This window comes from Podarcis tiliguerta (assembly GCF_965153285.1).
Source record: "Podarcis tiliguerta genome assembly, chromosome: 8".
Lineage (NCBI taxonomy): Eukaryota > Metazoa > Chordata > Lepidosauria > Squamata > Lacertidae > Podarcis > Podarcis tiliguerta.
The window spans coordinates 76262654-76286093 of record NC_139541.1 but is presented as its reverse complement, the minus strand read 5'-3'; the positions used below and the strand labels follow the sequence as shown (position 1 = coordinate 76286093).

Sequence of the window (23440 nt, the reverse complement as noted above, 5' to 3'; positions counted from 1 at the left end):
AACCGCCCAAAGGCTCACTTTCAGATGCGCCCAAATACTGGTCCCAAAAGACAGCTTGACCACATTCAAGTGCCTAGCTCAGTTGGTAGGGCATGAGACTCTTAATCTCAGGGCCGTGGGTTTGAGCCCCGTGTTAGGCAAAAGATTCCTGAACTGTAGGGGGTTGGACTAAATGATTGCCATGGTCCCTTTCAACTGCACAATTCTATGTTCAGTGCACAACTACTGTCTACAGATTACAGGGGTCTGGATGGGGAGAGTTAAGTGTGTGTTGCACAGCAAGCTGGAGAACGGAGATGGGAACTGGCTTTTAGGATATTGTCATCTGCAGACACCCTGGTGCCTATTTTAATTAATTGTGTACATTGTGTGCATTGCTCATGGTGCAGGACAGCATAGTCACACTCCAGTTTGAAGATACTAACACATTTTATTTTTTAAAAAAGCTTAACAGTGTGCTGTTGGCTTGTGCTGAAGCAGTGCATGTTCTGCTTTGGAGAGATGGACTGGTTTGGATGCCCATATGGCTTGCAGTGTAGAAGAGGGGTCATGTTTACCCTAGATCCCATTGTGTTGCCCTGCACGCCCCTCCTCCCCTCACCCCCCACCTTGTGACCCCATAAATATGAATTCGAAACCATCCTGGTGAAGGTCACAAGGGCAACGAACGAATAATGGCTCGAGGACGTGACTGGTGATGGGGCTCTGGTGTTTCCACCGGCCACAAAATATGCCAGGGCCGAAGAAGAGAGAGGAGGAAACTGGAACCAAAGCAGTGGCGAACAACCAAGGATGTCCAGACAGAAACAGCATCACAGCACATAAAAGGAAAGATGTACCGTATTTTTTGCTCTATAGGGCTCACTTTTTCCCTCCTAAAAAGTAAGGGGAAATGTGTGTGTGTGTTATGGGGCGAATGCAGGCTGCGCAGCTATCCCAGAAGCCAGAACAGCAAGAGGGATCACTGCTTTCACTGCGCAGAGATCCCTCCTGTTCTGGCTTCTGAGATTCAGAATATTTTTTTTTCTTGTTTTCCTCCTCCAAAAACTAGGTGCGTCTTATGGTCTGGTGCATCTTATAGAGCGAAAAATGCGGTACTTCTCCTGAGACATGCAGACACACTGGAACTGATACAAAGCAGAGGAATTCATCCATGTTGCAAAGCATACAATGGGAAGGTATAAAACCACTGGCCCAAGAGGGTGGGGGCTGTGTTCTAACCGCTCCCAAATAGGCAATAATGTTTCTGCCCTGCTGGCTTTTTTTATTTTTCTTAAGATGGATCTGGCAGATAGCTGCTTATTTTTGATAACTGAAAATGATTTGGGAGAGGCATCAGTTCCCGTCTTTTGCCTCGCTGATCAAACAGGTTTGGTAGGTTTTTGAAACAATACGAAAACCTGCCAAACCTGTTCGGCACCGATGAAACTTCACATGACCACCAGCAATAGCTCTTTCGAGGTGTCTCCAGCTATCTAGGAAAACACACGAGAGACAATTGTCTGGCTCCAGATTTAGTGAAGCAAGCAAGGGGAAGAATAAAGCAGAGCAAAACTTCATGCACTTCAGGGCTGAGTTGCATGATTTAAGAGTGCTTTAGATTTAAACGATGCTTGCTGGATAAGGCTGTGAAAACTGCCTTACGAGATCAGACAAAGGTCCATTAGATTCCAGATTCCATCCAGATTCCAGTGTTTGGCCATTGTTGGAAGCAAGATGCAGAGATGGATGGGGTGTGCTCTGATGCAGCAGAGCTCTGTGTACTTTCTTATGGTAGAGCCAGGTGCAGAGTACTTGGAAAGCCTTATGAGGTGCCACAAAACCTTTTCCCTTCATTCATTAGGCACTGCAGGAATTCTTGGTGTGGGAAAAGCATAGCACTGAGCTTCATCCCAGATGTAAATCCCCCATCCAACAGGGCCCACCTTTGAAAACTGGATCTCCACACATCCAAAGAAACACGCAATCCCAAGTTGTTCTGCGGCAGGCTAAACGGCGCTTTTAGTGTCACACATGCACACCATCATGTGGCTGTGTGCAGACTTTGTCCAAACGTGTCCGTAAGAATGGTTGAAGTATACGCAGGTTTCCTGGGAACTGTGACCCAATGCAGATTCTGTCGATTGTCTACAAATCTGCATTTACATATTCAGAGGTATCTTGCTTAGGAGCGCTGTCCGACGGTCTGGCCGTGGAAGAGAGAACACAGCTCGTGCTAAGGCCATCAGGAAGCAAGACGAGAGGAGAAGAAACTGCCCCATCCTTGGACCCCATCACCCCCAAGCGTCCTTAAGGGAAGAAAGGAGGTTCATCCATATACTTTCTTCCTACTCCCTTCTCTCTCTTCGCTTGCTGCCAAACTGCTGGACCTGAATAAACAGGGACAGGGCAACCGAAGAACGGCGCAGCCCACCATCCCCAGTCGGGAATTGCTGAACCTGTGAAAATCTGCTTCAGAAATCCGGTTAGTGGAATCCAGTTACATTCCAACTGCATCAGGAGACTGGAAGGGATGGTCTGGGGGAGGGGGGAGCTGAGGCAAGAGGTTTCCATGTTCTGGGAAGGGTGAGGAGAAAGGAGGAGTCGTCGAAGCACAGATACAGGTATATAAGTCTGGCGTTTCTGAACTCTTGTATGATCAAAAGTTGGGGGTATTTTGGCAAGCTCAGCGGAAATAGTCCTGGAATACTAACCCGCCCCCCATGGTTTTCTATCTGTCAAGTTTTTTACATACCTTTTCATTCTCACAGTCCTTGGGATTCCAAAAATCTGTGTTTGGGTCTTTATGTATTTATTAAGCCAACCAAAATGTCATAAAACATAATACAAGTTTTCCCCCCCAGGTTTTCCAGAAGTTTTAATCAAGCTATACGGCAAACAAATAAAAGAGGGCAGGGGGCAGTAACGTGGCTGACAATTAAGTTTTTCCACCAACACCCCAGCTTTGTTTATCATTTAGCATGATGAAGAGTTCTAGATAACTCTAAAGCTCACACACAATTTGCTCAAGTACAGACTCCTCTTCTGGGTCAACATGGCTAAATTTTTGGGATGCCTAGATTTTGCCCCTTTGGCAACCAATAATACGCTGGGATAATTTAGGCACGGAAATTAGACATTCGGCCACAGAACTGTGCACTCTCTTATGGCAAATGAGGACTTTGCATGGCTGCCTTTGCCTTCCATCAGCGACAGGGGTTGTGATCCTCTACATCAGAAGAGACGTGGTCCACTGGTTTGTCTCATTTGGGGGAGACTTGGGGAAAGAGTCTCTCTCTCTCTCTTTCTTAAGGGGGAAGGGGGTGTTGCGAGTGGGTGGCTGGTTATTTTGCTGGCTCGTTTTAAACAAAAGCTGTCTGGATCAAAGAAGAAACTTGAAAAAGATTTTTTTTAAAAGAAGACGTAGAAAGCTGGCCAAAGAAAAACACAAGGACGTACGCAAATGAGCAAGAAAGATGTACAACAGTGAACACAACAGGAAAGAAAAGACAGAAGCAAGAAGAATGGGAGAGAAAATGGGAAGAAAGAAATGCGTTTGCACCAGGTCCAATCTTGCAAGCATTGCTCTATTTCCTTTCTTACCAAACCCCTGAGGCTTTCAAAGCTATTTTTTTTTCCTGCATGGGAATCTTCTATCAGGGGCAGCAGGATGGGGGCTAATTATGAAATAAAATTAATTAATCACTGCAAACCACAAGGCTGGCCCAGCGGGGCACTAAAGAGATGGCTTTTCTTCCCCTCCTCGGGGCACAGAAATTATTTGCTGCCGATGAATTATTTAATGATGCGGTGTTCATTATGTATTATTGATCAGGAAGGATGGTTATTGTCGCCGAGATAGCCCAAGCTCTTACCTAGCCTCCGATTCACTGTCACGGATGAGGACCTGATCTTGTAAGCTCTTATTCCTCCCACTACATCTCCATTGTTTGGGGGAGACACACACACACCCCTAAAATAAATCTGCGGTTAGCATCTGGCTTATCAGCCCACGCTGCAAACACTTCGGTCTTATTCTCACCCGATGGGGCTCAGGGTTGATCTTTACACGAAGCTACTGCACCCATTCCAACCGCCTTTTTCATGGCCTTATCTTTACTTATTTTAAACATTTATATGCTGTTTTTCAGAGGCTCAAGACGGCTGACACCGAGACAAAACCTGGGAAATAATTCTTTCTGGGGTGTGATGTTTTTTGGGTTGGCCCTCCTTACCAGCAGCTTCAAAGAAAACACAATATTTGAGTGCAAGCACATAGTTAATTTTATGCCATGCTTTTCCTGTCCCACAAACTCGCATGGGTTCTGTTATCTTTGAAAAGCTCCCCCCTTTCAAAAGCCTTCCCCTAAGGGGAACTCTCTTATACCAAAGGTGGGCTTGCCACCACCACTCCACATCAGTTTTCCTTCTTTATTATTGCTATTTAGTTACTGCATTTATATCCCACCTTTTTCTCCCGGGAGCTCAAATCAAGAGATTGGCTGATTTTGCCCAAGGTGCTGCTTTCAGGGGCCACAAATTGGCTGGGGAACGAAGCAAGTTGCTATTATTTTAAATCACTAGGTTTATTTCTGTTCCAGACAAGAGGAGGAAAGGTTGCCTATTCCTACAGACCAGCGGTAGCCAACATGGTGCCCTCCAGAAGGTACTGGATTCCAACTCCCATCGGCCCCAGGCAGCTTGAAACCAACAGCGTTTCAGGCAGTCCAACAAAAACTGGCCAGTACGTCATCAGTGAGCCATGCTTTGCCTTCTACACTAACCCAGGGCATCACAGTCCCAGGGGGAATAAGCATCCCTCCTTTTTCCGCAGCATGTAAAAGATGTCCTTCATTTCAGACACCACCAGGGCGCAAGAGCATCCCATTATTAAAAATTTGGCAGCACTGCTCAACAGTGTAGTATACCCATAGAAATAAAATGCAGGAGTAATAATACTGGGCATTACTGCAATACACGTGAAAGGGATGTGTGCACTTGTTCATTTCACCAGTGTGCCCTTTGATTCTCACGCACACCCCACAACGGCCAGGATTTCCCAGCAATTTTGCCGTGCCGAAAGCCAAAAGGCTTGGGAGAATTTGAGATTCCCCCTCGTCTTGAACTCCATGCCTTTGTCAGGTTGCCAACTTTCCCACTGGCTTTTCTTCTTGCCATTAAAACAGCAACCACACACACACACAGAGAGAGAGAAATTAAGCAAGACAGATTCATGACAGAGAAAAGATAGTAGTTCTTCTCACAGGGCATAATTAACTTACGGAATTGACTACCACAAGATATGGTGATCGCCACTAATTCAGCCGGCTTTTAAAAGGGGATTAGACAAATTCATGGAGGGCAGGTCTATCAGTGGCCATTAGTTTCGATTGCTAAGTGCAAGCTCGATGTTTTCAGGCAGAATACTTCTGAATTGCCAGATGCTGAGGACAAATAGGTGACAGGGTGCCGTTGCCTTCCTGCCTTGCTTCTGAGCTTCCCAGAGGCATCCGATGGGGAACAGAATGCTGGACTGCATGGAACTTCTCTGGAAGAGCTGCTCTCATGTTCAGTGGCGCCATCAGGGAAGGATTTTGGGGTGGAAGTTGAGGGCCTCCAGCCACAGAATGAGCAGGAGGCTTGCCCAAACACAGCAAGGCAGCTGACGTACCACATTTTTGAATGAAGGGTAGAAGGAAGTCATTTTTGTTCTTCTTCACACAGTACCATAGTAAAAACTACGAAATCCACAAGATGCAGTAATTTTTAAAGGGGGGGTTGGATAAACTCATGGACAGGAAAGCTAACAGCAGCTACTACTCATGATGGCTATATTACCACCAGTATTAGAGGCAGTGTATCTCTGCATACCAGTTGCTAAGGATCTGGTGCGGAGATTATTGTGCTCACGTCCCACTTGCAGGTTTTCTATGGGCATCTTGTTGGCCACTGTGTGAAACAGGATGTTGGACTTAGACCAAGCATAGGCAAACTCGGCCCTCCAGATGTTTTGGGACCACAACTCCCATCATCCCTGACCACTGGTCCCAGAACATCTGGAGGGCCAAGTTTGCCAATGCCTGACTTAAGAGCTTTGTCCTGATCCAGCAGGTCTCTTCTTTACATTCTTGCACATTACCATATAAAAAAGGGGAGGGTATTAGAGGCTAACATTATCTAACTGCGCCACTGGTAGGCGAAGCTTTCCCCCTCGCTATATCAACATGCCAGGAGAAAACTTCAACTGCTTAAAGCACAGGAGCAGGCTGGTTAAATAGCTGACAACCCTTACACCTTTGGGGCATGCAGAGCCTCTGAATACATACTAGAGCTGGGCATTCTGCAAGCAGGTTTGCAGGCACCCAGGTGGACTTCCATAACAAAAGACAGCCAAGTGGCTAGCTGTCCATTGCATTCTGCCTTCATTTGCAAGGGTTCCCTTCGCATTCCAGCCTGGCAGGGGCTCCACTAGTGTGCCAAACAGAGGAAATACGCCCTGAGAGTGATGTGCATGGATTGTGAATCCATCTCCACTGTGTGTTTTTGTCCAGGGGAACCTAATTCTGCAGAGGACATGCCATGCCGAAGTTATGAAAGCCCTACACATCAATTGTCGCGGACAGGGAAACAAGCAATTATATCAGGAAAATGTATGTGACAATGTGCTTTCGCCCCTGGTGAAAGTGGAATTACTCGCGACAAACTTAAGGAATGGACTTCTACCATTGATGGCGTTAGGCAACTACTTTCCCAATCTGCTGTTTCTGTTTTCTTCCCCTTTATTTGCTTGCTAAAAATCAAAAAACCTCCCAGGGCCCTTGGCAGCTGCTGGCTCAATATGGCCTCAACCTTCCCCAGCACCAGAGCAGCAGCGAAATAAAATGGGGAAGGGGCAAGTCTGGGGCCCCAGTTGCTAACCAAAGGCAAAAGAAGGGTGGGGAGGGAAGACTGGCTAGGGCAACCAGCCGGTGGTCTTCTGTTCTCAAATTAGTCCTCCAGCAAACTTTGCTGCTGTCCACACTAGAGCAGTGATAATGCAATGATTTTTAAAACCCTGGATTTCCTTGGAAGCTTAGCAGGGGGTTCCTCAATGAAAAGATCAGAACTTGTGGGCAATAGTGCACTGAAAGTGGCTAGCCTGCCCCACCAGAACTTCCCCTACAATCCACCGTTGCAAGGGAGTGCTGATGTGCTCTCAGTAGATATGGGGCAATGGTGAGACCCAGTCATGAATATATGTTCATCCTAGAACCACTGGTGGTCAGAGCCAGCCATCAGGTGTGGGAGGAAACTCATTCTAACTGTGTCTCCATCCATTTGCCGGCTGAGTTCTGCAATGGCAACATGGAGATTACTGTGGAAGAAGCTGGCAGGCATCCTCTGGACTCATAAGTAGGAAGGAAGGCAAGTGGTGGGTGGCTGAGGGCAGACTGAGATTGGTGAAGTTTCACTGCCAAAAACATTTACTAGGATCTTCCTCAGCAGGTAGCGAGTCCATGGCCAAAATTCTCCTGGGTTATCCCTGAAGATGGAGAACTTCAACAGCTCTTTCCTTCCCTGGCAGGGCTTTGACTAGCCCTTGGTGGTGCAAGGAACAATAGTTTTGTCCCCTTGGTGGCATGTCCCCATGTCATTTCCAAAGAGAGAAGGAGAAAGGGACTCCCTTTTTATTATTATGTATTAAATTTGTATACTGCCCTTCATCTGAAAATCCCAGGGTGGTTCACGAGAAAGTAAGAGTAAGACAGAGGTTCTTTGCTTTTCATAGCGGAGACCTGATAACACTTTCAAAGGGTGTATACCGAAAGATCAATATTACTATTTATCATTTCTACATTGCCTCTTAGCATTTTATTGCTCGTGGCGCTCTTTAATTCTGAAATAATTATTCCAGACTGGCCATCAACCCCCTCTGATTCGATCTTCACGATATCCAGCATAGTTCACAATTGTCACTCAGTGCATAAGCATCCGCAGAGAAGGTGAAGGAAAGATCCATGTTTTAACAAGCTTGGCAGTGTGTACAAAAGCATAATTTAAAGTGCATCATGGTGTGTCTTATTAAAGTCCTTTCTCCTCCTAGGCAGAATCTAATGCAAAGGCTGGGTTTTTCCAAGCCCCTTACTCAATTTCCAGGGAATACAGAGCAGCCACCGATGCTGAGATCAGCCACTAACTAAGCAACCAGTTTTGGAGGAAAGAAATGTGAACACACCCTTAGATACTTAATGATCTCTTGGCTACACTGCCAACTTTATTTTCAAAATGTGTTCTGGGCAGCACTGAGTTCCTCAGAAGCTTCCAATGGGTTCGTTGGTGAAGGGATCGGTGAAGAGATTGGTAGTGGCAGAAAATAGTTCCTGGAAAAAGCAGCTTGCCAACTCTACCAGCGCTTCCCCTGCTACTACATTTAAAGCAGTATTATGCCACTTTAAACAGTCACAGCTTTCCTCAAAGAATTCTGGGAACTGCAAATGGTGCTAGTTTTTTAGGAGACCCCCCTACTCCCGCGGAGAGCTGCAATTCTCAGCGTTTTAACAATCAATCCTTCTTCTCAAGGAACTCTGGGAACTGTAGCTCTGTGAGGGGAACAGAGGGGAACTGTAGCTCTGTGAGGGGAACTACAGTTCCCAGGTTTCTTTAAGGGAAGCCATTACTGTCAAATATATAATATAATACCACTTTAAATGTGGTATAATACCACTTTAAATGTACAACACAGATGCAAGCCTTAGCCAGGCGTCACCACAAAGGACCTATTTCACAGAGGGGGGAACTAATGAAAACAAGCGAAACTAGCACCAAAGCGCAAAAAAACCCCTCAATTTAAAAAGGGGGGCTGTGGGCTTTGTGGTGCCAAGTGGATTTTCTGAAGGTGCTATGGTGCCCATGGACACTGGTGTAGGAAGGGGGTGCGATGGGTGCGGTCCGCCCCGGGTGTCATCCCTGGGGGGGGGTGACATCGCTGTCCCGCCCCCTGGGACACTCGCAGCCCCACCCCTGCGGGCAGCTAGCCCTACCCCCCAGGTGCCAGAGCAGCTAGCTCCACCTCTGCCCATGGACACCATATTAGAGACCCCAGTTTTTTGTCATTCCCTCAGTTCAGGTGACACAGTAGTGAGGTCCAAACAGTTCCAGCCTGTGTGAGCATACTCTAGAACATGACCCAGAATCCTGTGGGGTTTTGTGGAACCTCTGTAGTGATTCCTCCACAGATGAGTTGATGTGCAAAGGAATCCTGAAGGACTCTAGACCATTGTTCTATGTTATGAGATTACAGTGGTACCTCGGGCTAAGAACTTAATTCGTTCCAGAGGTCCGTTCTTAACCTGAAACTGTTCTTAACCTGAAGCACCACTTAAGCTAATGGGGCTTCCCGCTGCTGCTGCACTGCCGGAACACGATTTCTGTTCTCATCCTGAAGCAAAGTTCTTAACCCGAGGTACTATTTCTGGGTTAGCAGAGTCTGTAACCTGAAGCGTATGTAACCTGAAGTGTATGTAACCCAAGGTACCACTGTATATTCTATACAGCACCCTTGCAAAACAGCACTGTTAAGACCTCGGTTTAGATCTTCACTCAGCCACAAAACTCAGTAGATGACCCTGAGCTAGTCAATGTCTCTCAGACTAAACTACCTCTTAGGGTTGTTGTGCATTCTGCATTCTCTGGATGGAGGACAGTATGAATTTCTAATAAATAAGTAAATTCCAATACCGATACAAATCTTATTTTGGACAACAACACAAAGGGGAAATCCAGACGTATGGCTCAAAAACGTTTTCGGTGTTTGTTTGTTTTTATCTTGCCAAAGAAAAGCTCGACAACTTTTCGGTCCTGACTCTCACTGTCTGAAATATGGCAACCCTACATTTACACTTTAAATTCATTTTGTACATGTATAACAGCTTTAGCATTCGGTGAAAACCATAAATGAAAATGTTGCTGTATCAGGTATTAGGCTTCTCTGTTTCTCATTTTTCCATTTTAAGTTTGCCACATTTCCATAACAATCTGCATTTTTAAAAAGTGAAAAAGTAAAATAAAACCCTCACAAAAATTTATCAGCATTTTTGTGTGCATTCATCCCAATATACGATTTTTTGTAATCAATTTTGCATGATATAATGCACTTTTGTGAGTTGTTTTCACCAATAAATTCATTTTCACGCACACTTTTCCATAATATGTACGTTTTTTCACACCTTGTTTTGTTTTAGAGAACTGCGTTGCAAAATTCAGAGAATACAAAATTTGAGGACATAGCTATTCCTGTATTGTTTCGGAAAGGGCGAATTAGATGGGTTCCCATTAGAATGGGAACTGAATTTCTTCCCTATCCCTGACGGTGACAGACAGATAATACAGGAGCAATGAGCCCTGGTCTGAGAGGCAAATGTCTAGGTTAGTTCCTTTTCTCTGCTACAAGCTTCTTGAGTGACCTTGGGCAAGTCCCTTGGGACGAAACGCGGCAGGTGAATGTACAGCGTGGTTTTTTTTATAAATACGATAGCCAAGAGGTGTCAATTACATGCATTAATCAATCTCTGCATGTGGCAAGGTGTTTAAACGCTGTGTTTTGTTTCGCCAGCCCCTTCACAAAGAGGTGGGTGGGCTTCAGCTGACTTAGCTGACATGCTTAAAACATAACTCACCGGCCAACAAGCCATATTTGAGACCTGCCTATCGGAGCCACTCCCTTTCTATAGACCTTCAAGAAGGCGATTATACATTCAGGGCCAGCCACATACATCTTCGCACCTGAAGCGCAAACCCAATACACTCTTGGCGAGGGGTGGGACTCCACTTTAAACACAGTGAGTGAAATTACGTAGTATTGCATCCTTTGCTCTGCAGCTCTGGCAACACATACATCAACTAATCGCCTAGGTAAGGCACAGGGACTCTCAACTTATTTTATTTAAATACTGCTTGTTACGCATACCTCTCCAGGCAGCGTGCAATAATATATAAATAACACAACGCAAGCACCAAATATACAATATAGTTGAAACTGGAATACAGTACAATCAAGGAGCGACAAAATACCAATAAAAACTACAGTGTTTCTATTGCAAGCACTAAGTAGTGTGAGACTTTTTCCCAGTGTGGTGATGGGGTGCTCGTGGTCACTGGTTGTGGCAATCAGGACGTCCCAATTTTCCTAGAGGGTGTGCCTATTTTCATATATGAGCTGTATGTTCAAGTGATTGTGGCGGTGTAACAGGTTGTCTGACTGTAAGCACCCTGCGCGTGGAGAGAGGAAAAAAGGACTTAAAAGAGCTGCCAGTTTTTCTGCCAAGCATGACCCAACAGGCACTTACGAAAACTATGAAAGTGCTGTTTCTTCCTTCTTTACCCCAAAACAGGCACCTTATCACACACTTTTCAGGTAACCACACTCCTTCCTGCGCCTGCAGCAACCCAGGAACACTAAGTTTACTCTTGTGTTGCGATACCTTAATTAGGGTCCGTTTAATTCCACAGCCTCCCTACTTTTCACTCTTTGCAGGCTTCTAGTATATTTCCAAATCCCTCACAACTACAGACTTGGCTACCTTACCTAACAGCTATACAGCAGGCAGCAATTCAATAGACGTGCTTTTTTTCTGACCTAAAAAAGCAGAGAGGGCCTGCCCCTATAGAACTTCTGCGTAGGAGCCATTAAAAAATAGCCTCTATTAAGGGTATAAAAAAGTGGCTATGGTACCTTAAGTATAGCCATTGACTTGCAATAAAGGATCAGCGCTCATGTTCCTGATCTGCAAGGTACCAGTATTTCAAAAGAAGTGCAGGCGTGGAAAGACTTTGGACTTGTGGGGTCTATTGGTTTTGCTTTTTTTACTAGCACCCTATGTGGCTCACCAGCTGGAACCCAGTGGGGCAAAATGGTGGCTAAGGGGGATGGTGCCAGATGCAAAATGGTGGTCAGGAAGACAGACAATTGCCTACTACTGCACCCCACAAGCCATACATTGCATCAGAGTTATTACAGGTCAGGGATATACTAACAGCCTAACGTGTGTGTGTGTGTGTGTGTTGAGCAATTAGAAGTCCGAAACTGTTTCCAATCTACTGCAAACGACCCAGAGATCTACTGACAGATCTCAATCTACTTTTTGACCACCACCCCAAATCAAAATATATACCCACAACAGAAAGGCTATAGTGAAAATACGAACAGAAGACCCTTGTCTACAATGTACAGAATCACTGATACTTTTCCATAGACTTAAATATCCCCATCTACCAGAGGCTCCGGCCTTCTTGTAAACACTAGGTTGCCGCTGCGAACCCTTTTCCCCATTGTACTCCTTACTATTGTCTATATTCCTCTGCCAATAACCAATTTCCTTCCTGCCCCAGTCACATTCCAATTGCTGGGATCTTAATCTGCAAATCCATTTAGGGTTGGTGTTTTGTTTTTTTACTTTTTCCTTGAACACTGCCTCGTTCACGTTCTTCTCTGCTTTGCTTTTGCTCTTCCAGAGTGGTAGTTTTCAGAAATAAAGGACACCCATTAAGACCAAAGAAGCAGTAATGTTCCAGAATAAGGAACAATCATTTAACGTAAGTAGTGCCCCTTAAAATAAGGGGCAAAGAGGGGAGCAACCCCAGATTGTGGTGGCCCTGTTGTGCCTTGACAAAAGAGCACACCCCTTTACTGCAAATTAGCTAACTTGGAATAACTACCACCCCTGGTTCCACATTCAAAGTCTCCAGCACAGGTTTACCATCCCCAATACGCACTCCTAAAGAGGCACAGGGAAAGGTGGGAATTACAATTTCGGAGACTTGACTCCAAGCACCAAATGAGACTAAAGTGTACCAGCAGATAATGCTGTGCATTTGCCTATGGTACACACACACCCGGCCAGCACAGACACCACCCGTTTACAGTTTTGTCTGAGGAGAAGAGAACAAATGGAAGTTACTCGCACACCCTCAAGCACTTTAGAAAGCATCAAATGATCAACGTTATTATTACGAACTTTAATTAGAAAGGTCTCCTCTGAAATTAGTGCACCCTCAAACCCACTCAACGCTAAATCCCAGTAATTTTTTTTAAAAAAACAACAATCAAGGGTGATTAAAAAGTGGGGAAATAAGATTTATTTTTTTGATCCTCTCACATTGTATAGTTATGGGCAAAGTAGAATTCCAATCCACTGCAGTGACTGCAAGCACACAGCAAAACTATGATGGCTGGGTTAATTACCACAGAATACAATGGTTTGTACATGCATGTAAGGATACAGTTTTCAACCACACAGACACACCCCGTAAGAATCAGAGGAAACCAAAAAGCAACACAAAACTGCATCTTCTCACAAATCATTCAGAATACAAGCCTTCGTTCAAAAGGAATTATTTCTGCTTTAAATGTTAGAAATATCAGGTGCAAGATTGCAATCAGTTCTAGCTTATTTTTTGCTGTTTGTTCTTTTGAAAAGGTAGGAAGAAAAAAGAAAATTAGGGGAAGAAAGTGGGGGAGAGGCAAATCCCGAAACAAAACAGCCAGTTACTTTTTTTTTTAAAAAAAAAAGGCACACAAACATGAAATTTATGATTTGCAATTATTTTGTGGGGGTGGTGGAAACAAACATAAAATATTTTGCAACACACAAAATTCAACAAGGGTAAAAGGTGGGATTATTTCACTTCATAACAAATAAAAACATGTTGCAATATCCCAAGACTGCATCCTAGGCATTTTTTTTTCTACACTATGCAGAATAAAATACCTATCAGCATTTACCTTACTATTTCAGAGGCAGAAGGAAATTGTTTCGGTTTCAAAACCTACAGATGTACTGGCGTCAATCTGGAGCGAGGGTCTTTACCCCATATTTAAAATAGGGAGTTGGGGGGGTTAGCATGTAGATTAGATTTTACACTGGGCTATAATTCACTGCTACTCACCCAATGATCTACATGATCAAATCTAGAAGGTAACATTTAATCCCAACTCTGTACAAAGACTACTGATCTAGCTAGATATACACTCAAAGGCCACCGAATGAAGCAAAACATGTTTCTTAGACTGATCCACAAAACCAATTAATTTGAAGTACTTAGATTTAAAGCGAGCTGGTCCTATTAACTACAATGCAACTAAACTGGCGATGCCCCCGATTTAGCGAGCTTGCTTTATGTGGCTAAGTTTAAAATGGGTCTTCTAAGGTACTTTTATTCCAACTTGTCAACAAGGTCGTCAGGAACACAGCCAAGTCACTGGATCAAAATGCATGACCCATTTTTATGTTTAGCCAGGGCTGTGGTTGGAATATGAATGGGGCATGTCATCACAAACCTTCCGAAAGTGTTTTGCACAACGTTCTGCCCAGATGTGGCGGGGCCCACAGAGGAGGCTTCGCACAACCACCATACGTTACGTGCAAACTGCAGTCTAGGAAGGGGTAAGAATTTGCCTTCGTTGAAAGCAAGGTGTCAATTATATAGCTGTTAGGCTTCGGGGCTGTAAAAAACTGTCTCACTTCTGGTCCAATATGCTTCCTGAAGCCTAAATTGTCGACAAAAAGGGCGAGAGGGAAAGTGTTTTACAGACCCGAATTCACCGTAGTTTTCAGCGTAGGGCCACTGTCGAATAGAACTCACGCCGTGGCGGCACAATTATTTTTCTCAACATAGCGTACAACAATCCCGTCTGCTTCCTGCGCTGGGTTCCATTAATGTTCATCATTGTTCAGAACATGGAGGCTGTTTCCTTCCTGTGCGGTGAGGTGGCAGTGGCTGTCTTCACAGCTGTGGGGAAATTTAACATACTGGTTGCCAGCCTAGTGTGAGGAGCCGAATGGCTCCGTTCTCTCTAAAGTAGCAGGCTGAGGGGTAGACCGGGAGGATTATTGGGACAGCAGGGGTGATATTTGCCTCTTCACACATCCAGACAAAGACAAATGCAATGTCCAAAAGGTATGGACCCTCTGAATTTTCTTAAAACATGTCAAAAGTCTAACAAGATCTCCACGCATCTAAATTTCACCACGGTCGCCCTTCCTCTAAACCAGGCTGCTGAGTTTTTGCACTCATTCATCTCGTCCTCTCCACCTCCCATCCCGTTTTCCATTCGCACCAATCCTGTACCCCCTTTTCTCAGCCACGTACCAATAACACTGGACCCACCTCCAAAATCTTCAGAAGAACATTCCCTCTCGCACTAACAATTCATATCTGTGCAATAATTTACATATTAATCCCATCGCAGAATGTTCAGATTAGAAGAATTGTGAGGGTTTTTAGGGAAGATTAAAATAATAATTTTGTTAACTGATGAAGCCATTTTTCAGTGTGTAATTCTACAATGTAATTTTCTGAATATCTATATGATGTTTACCCTCGATTTCCTTACACATCTGGTATTTAGCAGGTGCCCAGATTCCGAAATAAATCAGAATCATGCCAATAAAAGATAGAAAATAAAAGAGGCACATATAAATCTTTAATTGCAGTGATCTCTGTAGAAAGGAATAATCATTACACGTCAAGGCACCTAAAGTGTTCTCTTTAAAAAACTGTATGGCATACGGCTTTTCTATATATTTATGCCTTTTTTTAAAAAATGGATCTATTGTAGCTATATATTTAAAAACACATACAAGTTGATTATATATATATATATATATATATATATATAATTTAGCCGATCCAATAAAATAGATCTCCCCCCCCCCCGGCCCCATTATTCTGTATCTATGATACCTTAAAGTATGATTTGGAACTGGGATAACTGATTATGGGTTGGACTTAATTTGGCTGTGACAGATGACAATAGATAAGCAGATAGACAGACACAGACAAGAAAGCCAAAATAAAGAGAAAGTAAAAGGAAAGAGAGACGCGGTTATTAATATTGCACCACAATTTGGCAGGGGACGGCAAATACTTCTTAATTATGCAATTTGTTTGCATCTGAAAATGTGGATGCAAATCTATGCAAACATATTTAGAAACAGACTTATTATTTATGGCCTACCACTTCATTCCTGTTAAGGCTCTTTTTAAAAACTGCAGGCAGCGGGCCCGATCGGCTGTTTCACAATAGTCCTTTTACACTGCATAAGTGCTTTGAAGTGCTCTTGGTGTAATGGAAAATGAAGGACGCAATGTAGTGATGTATATTATTTATAGGTTTGTAAATCGATCCCTTTATATTTATTGAACTGTATTCTGGAGATAGATACCGGATATTATTGATACGGATGAATGTATTTACTGACTGATCCTGTTATTGATAGATCCATTACAGAAGCTCAAAACAAAAGACACTTTCAAATGTGGAATTATATGTAGAGTTAACTCGTTTTGTTTTCATTATTGGAGCACTGATCTTGTTTTTTACAGATGTGTTGATCTCGAGCAAGGCACCTGCTATTTAGGACAGGTGTATATATTTGCATAATACTGTACTGTACTGATAGGGAAAGGCAAACTGAGAGACTTTACATACAAATCTTCAATTGTAATACATATATATATAGGAATAACTGCTATACCTACAATTCCAAAAGGTTCTGTTTTAAAGATACAGGCTGGACGTATCTTGATACTTCCATTTACAAATCAATCTGCTGTTTATAGATTAACTGGATCTATATATTTACAAGCAAATCCATCTTTTTCTAGCTACATTTAAAAAACTTTTCAACAACAGTCCCCTTATTGATTTGCAAAAAGATCGTTATATTTACATCTGGAAGATGCAGATTTAAAAATAAATTATCTGATGGGGAAATCAAGTTTTAGAAAGAGTGGTAATTAAATTGACTGCCTCCCATTTAACATGCATCGATTTGTAAATGAATCTCTTGGTCACACAATTACACAGACTGCACAACAGATAAATTGTACATCAGGAACAAGAAAGACGATGGGTTTTTACTAATTGTTACTGGGGCCTGCTCTTCGTTTTAAGATGTGCGGCTGCCTTTCTATCGCTCCCCTCTTATATTTCTATCTGTCTGCAATTTTTACTCTTTCTTTTAAAAATTCCAGCTGTTCAGGAGAGCCAAGGTGAACGAAAGAACGAATCCTTTTATGCACCTCTTTCTATGATTTCTTCCTTTCCCGGATCCCTCTATTCTTCCAGGACTAGAATGTGAGGCTGCTTTGCTTGTGATAAAGCAAACAGACCCCTGATTTCAGATACATTTTCCCTTTCTGCCTCCCCGATACGTCCTAACACCAACCACATCCCTGGCCTTCTGGCCGCCACCACCACCCCAGAGAAAAATATGGTAAAGGTGTGTTTCGGGGGGTGGGAAGCATCTAATTCCCACTGAAACTGACACCAAAGTGGTGCGGGGGGGGGGGGATGGAGTGTTTGATGGCTGAAGGGTATGACTGCTTTTTCTCTCTCTCCCTTCCCCTCCTCCCCAGGTGACATTCATGGAATAAATGACCTGGACTCTTTGTCGGGTGAGATGGAGCTGGCGGTCAGTTTCTTGACCAGGAAATGGCTGCTCTTATGTAGCAGTGGAGAACTAGGGATCGCTTTTCCCACTAACGCGTCATCTCTCACAATTGGGAGTAAAGCACCCCACTAAACCTAAATTAAGAGTCTGGGTTCGGATTAAATAAAAGAAAACTACTTATTTGTTTTTAAAGGCTCTCTCTGTGCCACTGCATCTCACGTTCTGGATTTTAGGAAAGCCAGGTCGAAAAGAGGCACCTTCCGTTCCCAGCAGAAATACGACTTCCAGCGCGGCCTAAGGGCGAAATATAGTTTGGACAAAGGGGACCAAGTCCGATGGTATAATAGGAACAGAATTTGGAGGGGTTTTGTCAGAGAGGTTGGGAAGGAGGTATAGCCAAAGGAGACATAAAAGGAGAGAAATGGGTGATAGAAAGGGGAATGGAAATGGGGGGGGGGGGGATAATGCAATGACAATTAGAGGGGAAAGTAGAGGAAATTAAAAGGGAAGGTGAGGAAAAAACAGCAAAAGAGCAAGAATAAAAGGTATGACGCACAAAACACGGAACTGGCAAAATCGTGCAGGGGTTTCAAAGAATATACGGATCATATAGAAGGAGGGATGTGGCAAAATATATACATATATACTGAAAAGTCCTAGTGCTCAGGACAGGGGAGAACGAGGACATTATAAGGGTGTCAACATCTTGTCAGGCTGCCACACAGTTCCAGACAGACAAGGGCAAGCACCGAGAAGCTCACAGAGCAGCGTGTATTGGGACTGGAAATGTAGGGAAATGGGGCAGCGAAGGACACCCTGTTGCCAAGGGACCGGTAAGCAGGTCGCTTGAGGAAATCGCAGGCCAGGCCCTGGAAGGGCTTCCGCACTGGACCTAACCAGTAGGGTGAGCTGTAGAGGAAGACAAGGGGCAGAGGCACTGCAGCGCTGAAAGGGTTACCGAGGCACCCGCACATACAAATGCACATACACATGCCAGGCAGCAATAAAAAAAAGGTCACTGCAGAGAAATGAGGTCTCACTTGACAACAGTAGATGCACACCCAACAGAAAAAGGAAGGCAGACACACACACAAGCAACCGCACCGACCCACAGAGCAACACACAACAACAGAACAGTGCGGCGCTTCTCATACCGGGCTGCTCCAACCCTATGCGTAGCGTCTAGCGGACACTGGGGGTGGGCAGGAGAAAGACAAGGCTGTACTAAATACATAAGACGATACAATTAAATCACAGGAGTCAGACACACAGACAACACACAGCAGATGTGGGTGCCATAAAATAAAAGGACACCGATTCAACACCACACTTCTATAGGGGACGTTCTCCAAATATATATATTCAGCGTTACTGCCTGCCGATACTCATCAGCACACCGTATTGCACACATGGGGATGGCGCCCCCTTTCAATTTATACTCGTGGGTTCTAATCCAGATTAGCAATTGCAAAAACTCCAGGGGAGATTCCGCAATCACTGCTGATCAACGAGCATGCAGAGTAAAGGAGTGATCTTGTGTACATGGCTTCAAGCTTTAACCATTCTGCCTTCTCCACTAGGCCCAGCTCTCACAAAGTCAGGGGCACTCCAATCCCCTCAGTCACTATGGCTCCTCATGAGAGAAATCCGACACAGAAACGCAAATTCTAGCTCATAGCTCCCTCCTCAAACCGTCCGGGTTACCAGCCGCAAGGAGCTGCAACTTTTCCAGATTAAAAAAAAAAACCAACCCAGATTATTGGGATGTAATTTTGAAATACAGTGTTTCAGTTATGGGTCTATGAAAACGAGGCCTAGTAAACAGATGGGGCCGGCCCTATCATGAGGTAGAGTGAAGCAGCCACCTGAGGCAGGTTTCGGATGCCAGGAAAAGGCAGCAAATTCTGAATCATTTGATTTTTTTATTATTCTGTTTTATAGGAAGTGGGGGCTCTTGTGAAATATTCCAGTTAGGAGCCAATTAACTATGCACCTTGGCTTGAGAAGGGAGGGTGAGGGACATCTGCTCTTCTCCCTCCCACAGCAAAATGTCAGGGGCCGAGCCCAACCTTTTGACAGAACCAGACCTGAAGGGGACAACGAGGCATTCTCTGCAGTTCAGGCAAAAGGAGCTCTTCCCGTGATTTGCACCCCACACCCAAAAGGGAATAACCCTTTGCAGAATCCAAGGAAAAGGCAGTAATAGCAAAGAGATTTGGGAAGTGTCTGGCGACTAAAGGACTTGTTCCAAGAAAGACCTGCACCATTATATCAACAGACGCACACACCACAAGGCCACGCACAAAACAAGAGGGCACGACAATGTATCGCTGCTACCGCTTGACACACTTCAACAACCCTTTCGTACACACACAGGGCACACACCCATTATCACTTAATGTAGATTAATTACCCCATAGTGAGCTTTAATCACACTGGACTCACAACCCGAGTGATAAAAGGCTGGGAGGGGGGCTGTTCACCCTTTCAATCCATGTTTATGGATGAAGTAAAAGATTCTAATCCACATTAGCGAACAAGGAGGTGTTAGTTTCCTCCGATTAATTAATATGGAGCACAAGCGTTTGAACTTGAGTGCACAAGATTAGGGTAATGAAAGAATGATAGAAGGTTAGAGTTTTTTCCAGAGTTTGACTTAATCTTTATACGTGTGGTGGCAGTTCCAGTCTGTTTTGTGAGGATTAATCTAGGAAAATACAGGTGTTTCCCCATAAATAATCTGAACCAAAACTGTGTGGTCTTTTTTATGTGCTCAAGGAAACTTACCAGCCCCACAACTGACATGCCAATTCAGACACACAAGGAACAGAAAGGGATGCAATCTCTATAGGAAAATGTAAACTCCCATAGATGACAAATAGATGGATTATGCACACCCACAGGGGCAATTTGTACACTTGCAGGGACATAAGACACACACACACACACGCACATCTCAAATTGCAGAGGCCTGAATGGGGATATTTAAGAAGAAATAAAAGCTGTTGTGTCACCCAACAATGCAACTGGCAGGGGAAAGGACTGTTACAAAACTCTTTGCGGCTTCTGCATTTATTAGGTTTTTGCAGAACCTACTCCAGAGTAATTTCCACTTCTCCCTGTCACAAAAGTAAGAACCGTGAATTATCTACCAGCGCTGCTTACAGGTAGACTTGCAACTGCTTAAAGAAAAATGCAACAGTGCTGTTGGTGCTTTAAGCAGCCAAGAGGTAAAAATGTGGTGTCTTAAATGAACCCACTGACAAAGCACCGGGGGCGGGGGTCAGTGGCAAGCAGCCTAGCATGTTGCCAGCTTCACTTACACCAGTGCCCACCTGTCAGGACTAAGGGGGTCTTTACAGCATATAACCACTGCTCCCCATTTCCCCATGGCAATGTCCTGTAAGTGCCCAGCCCATCTCACCCCACCTCACCCCATAAGCAAAGCCCAGTTAGTCATTTCTGAACTCCAAGTAACTATGGACAAGTTAGGGAATGCCAATGAAGAGAGAGAGAGAGACTCGCCAAGGATATGCCAGGCTCTGGGACAGCAGACCAGAAGGCATCCCTCAATTCGCTCACTCTCTAAAAACTCAAGAAGCAGAAATAGCATCCGTTTTGGAAAACTGGGATGGTGTTCCAACTTGGCCTGGCAGACAGCTATCGCACCAAACCTGAATTTGGGGGGTAGGTGGTTCTGGATTTAGGGGTTCAGGATGGTGGAGGTAACAGCCACACCCCTAGATCCATTATTCTTAACCCTATTCTTAGGAGATGTGTTCCCTGCTCTCTGTCTCCTTCCCTCACAACCCACACACTCACTTTCGAAATTTTGGTCCATCTCCATTCTTTTGGCTGTATCTTTCCACCTCTCTCTCTCTCTGCCCCACTGAATCCAGACCACTGAACCCCCTTCCTTCACCAGGAGCTCCCGTCTCTTCTATCCAGCAGTCTTTCTTTCTTACCCAACTCTCTTCCCCTGCCTCAGCCACACACCCTGCCCCCCCCAATATCCACCTCCTCTCACCTTCCCCTCATATAGGTCCCCTTCTCATACACTCACCCACCCCGAAAAAAAACACAGAATCTGACCTCTTCACCCATCCAGCCACTACCCCAGGTCTCCCCTGCGCCGCCCCCCCCCCACGCTCCCACCTCCTCCAGATCCTGGCAATATCTCTCCCTCCACACAATAGCTGCCATGGGCTGCTAATAATTATTAATAACATTCTTCCTTTCCTCCCTCTTCTCCACCCCCACCCAGTCCATGGACAAAAGAAGAGTCCAGTTCTCGTTGTATGTATCTGCCTCCCCCTCCTCGCTTCGGCCATTGCACCTTCTCTCCCCCCCCCCCTCCAACAACCTTCACTTTCTTCCCCCCCACCCTCAACACCGGTTCTTTGGACAATCCAAACCATTCCATCTTCGGTTCGCACACCCCCCCCCCCGCATTATGCAACTTGAGTTTATAATAGAGAGGGGTCTAATATACTCACTTATACCCCAATAAACACAGAACACCCCCCTTAGTGTATGAAAGCAATCGCCGCTAATACACAGCACAACCCACCCCCCTTTTCAGGGGCGGGCGGAGGGGGGGTTAGGAATCCAAATATTGCAATACATTTCCTAACAATATATGCCCGCTTTGCAAAACCGTAAACGCCGGAGCCACAACCCCCCATCTCTTCAGGTTCCTTCTGTCTATTCCTCCTTTTTTCCCCTCCCTTCTTTCTTCCATCGCCAGAGCATCAAAAGCCGAGCCACCGCCACAGAAAAGCAAAGAGACATTTACAGAAAATCCTCTACAGCGTTTTCTCTGTCTTCTGATTTTATTTTCATCCATGCAAAAAAAGCCTATATAGATATATTTTTTAAAACATTCGCTCAGTGCACAAAGCCATTTGCAAAAGGAAAGAACGGCCAGCAAATATCATTTTTTGCCATTGCAAAAAACGCCTCCCCTTTGCAATGAATAAAAATGCCCTTTAAAAACACGCCTGTATCATTTTTGCATTTTATTTGTTTTTGTAAAAAAATAAAAATAAAATGCATTTTTATATATGCATCTCTCCGTTATTATTTTCCCCTCTTTGCAATTTTTTTTTGTCCGTTTCCTTAAAGGCTGAGCCACAGAGACCAGCAAAAATAATATGCCAGGGAGAGGAAAAAAAGAAAGCTCTTGGAAGGAACAATTGCAGCTGCTGTGTTGAGAGACGAAGAGAGAGAAAGGAATAGACTGCCTTGTGTGTGTGTGCGTGTGTGTGTGTGTGTGCAATAGACCAGCTGCTGCATTAAGCATTTTGCAATCAATAAAGAGCGGGTGAGATTTATGCAAAGCGCAGATATTAATATGCAAAGTTTTAAAGATTTTTAAATGGGAGAGAGAGGGAAGGAGACAGGGAGGAGGAGGCGGGGTGGGGGGGATTGCATAGAGACTGCACCTACCTCTGCTTCCATCGGTGGGCGCAAGCTGACTCCTCCATGCGCGCATGGGTGCAGCCCAGATACACAGGGGCTGAGGGGGAAGCAGCAGCAATAGCAGAAGCGGCGGCGGCGGCGGCAGCAGCAGTCAGAGCGCGAGCCAGGGCGCGCGCCGGATTCTCTCCATCATTTCCCCCCTCCCCTCTCCATTCCCCGGCTACGGTTGCCCGGGCAACGAGAAAGATGCAGCAGCATCAGCACCAGGATGAAAGATGCTCAGGGCAGCAACAGCAGATGGGGATGGAGATGGGGCGCGCGTGAAAGGGAGCCCTGATTGGAGGGGGGAGCAGATGGGAGGGAAGAAATAAGAGGAGCTTCCGAATTTTAGAGTGGGGGGGCTGTTTCCAAATTTGTTAAACTGAGGGACTGAGTGGGGGGGGCAGCGGGTCTTTGGAAGAGGGAGAAAGAAAAATGCCCAGAGTGTTTTCAGCTGGGGCAAGGACGGGGGGGAGGGTGGGGGCGGGGGAGAAATGAAGGTAGGGGCAATACAGAAAGGTGAGGGTTATTTACGATCTGGAAATGAGGTGTAGGGAAGGAGGGCATCA

At 44.9% G+C, this 23440-nt stretch overlaps 1 protein-coding gene across 1 annotated transcript in view; it reads right to left on the bottom strand.

The window, feature by feature from the left end:
• The window catches only part of POU2F2 (POU class 2 homeobox 2), a 110283-nt gene extending 87078 nt beyond the window's left edge, over positions 1 to 23205 (bottom strand). Inside the window, exon 1 of the mRNA XM_083455198.1 lies at positions 22860 to 23205. The gene's annotated coding sequence lies outside the window, so the exon portion shown is untranslated. The remainder of the gene's footprint in view (positions 1 to 22859) is intronic.
• Positions 23206 to 23440: the final 235 nt, after the last annotated feature.